Source organism: Bactrocera tryoni, unplaced genomic scaffold (assembly GCF_016617805.1).
Source record: "Bactrocera tryoni isolate S06 unplaced genomic scaffold, CSIRO_BtryS06_freeze2 scaffold_671, whole genome shotgun sequence".
In the NCBI taxonomy this organism is placed as follows: domain Eukaryota; kingdom Metazoa; phylum Arthropoda; class Insecta; order Diptera; family Tephritidae; genus Bactrocera; species Bactrocera tryoni.
The window spans coordinates 5,309-6,348 of record NW_024396337.1 but is presented as its reverse complement, the minus strand read 5'-3'; the positions used below and the strand labels follow the sequence as shown (position 1 = coordinate 6,348).

Below are 1,040 nucleotides of genomic sequence, written 5' to 3'. Positions count from 1 at the left end.
CCAACAGCCACAAACTAGACCAAACCGTTGTTTTTTCTGCATAAAATGACATCGTGTGAATCTTTTCAGGTTGCTCTTTGACTAAAATGTTCCAATTTTGCTTGTTTACCTACCAATTGAGCCAGAGAGGCCCATTTCTGAACAAAATTTTGCTCAAAAACGTCGGAGACGATACGACTCACGCGGGATCTGTTGAAAAAAGTATCTTTACTACCAGTATCTATTTTTTAGATTTTATATGGGGGTGTGATTATTTTTGTTTGTCAAAACTAGCTATTTCAGCAATGAACATCGTGCTTACCTTGCTTATCCTTCAACAGAAACTCATATATGCTTAAACATTTTATTATGTAATTCTTTCTTCTAGTAACGATTCAGTACAAAAATAAATACATATTTTATATATTAACAGTATATATTTCTATACAAGCATACACGCACATATCTCCAATTAAAATAAATTGGGGAAGCTATTGTATTATAAACATGCAAGCACTCTTAACTAAATAGCTTTTATTATTATTTCCATCATATTCGTCTGTTCCATCCAATTTTGAAATCTTTGGCTGTATCAACTCTTCTTATGTGAATATTCGTTGTCATGTTATTTTAAAAAACACTTCACGTAATTCTGTTTTTCTACAATTTACAAAATTAAAAAATTCAGAATATTTCATTCTCAAATTCATTCTGTGGACTTACTTAATAATACCTCAAATATCTAAATAACATGTATAATCCTTGAAGGAGAGTACATTAGACGTCATTTCGGGTCCTTTGAAGGAGATACGTCTTTATATTCACCAAATTAGTAAAACTTTTTAATATAAATTTCGAGCGTAAACCCATTCATTGAAATATTTTTTTTCTGCATTAAGATGTGAATTATGAGTGGAAGAGAAGGCGCTTGAAGAATCCACTGAAGGTGAAACTAGTTGGTCAGCTGGCTTTGTGCCACAGAGTACATTAGACGTCATTTCGGGTTTACAAGGTAAAGCTGTAAAGAAGGAAATAGTTTGTTTTACAAAGAATGCACAAGC

General features: G+C 32.0%; 1 long non-coding RNA gene across 1 annotated transcript; it reads right to left on the bottom strand.

Annotated features, from left to right (window-relative positions):
* Window positions 1–334: 334 nt before the first annotated feature.
* Window positions 335–748, bottom strand: LOC120781371. The gene is made up of 2 exons (XR_005706052.1): window positions 703–748; window positions 335–639 (listed from the first exon to the last, which is right to left on the bottom strand). It is a non-coding gene; the product is annotated as an uncharacterized LOC120781371 (long non-coding RNA).
* Window positions 749–1,040: the final 292 nt, after the last annotated feature.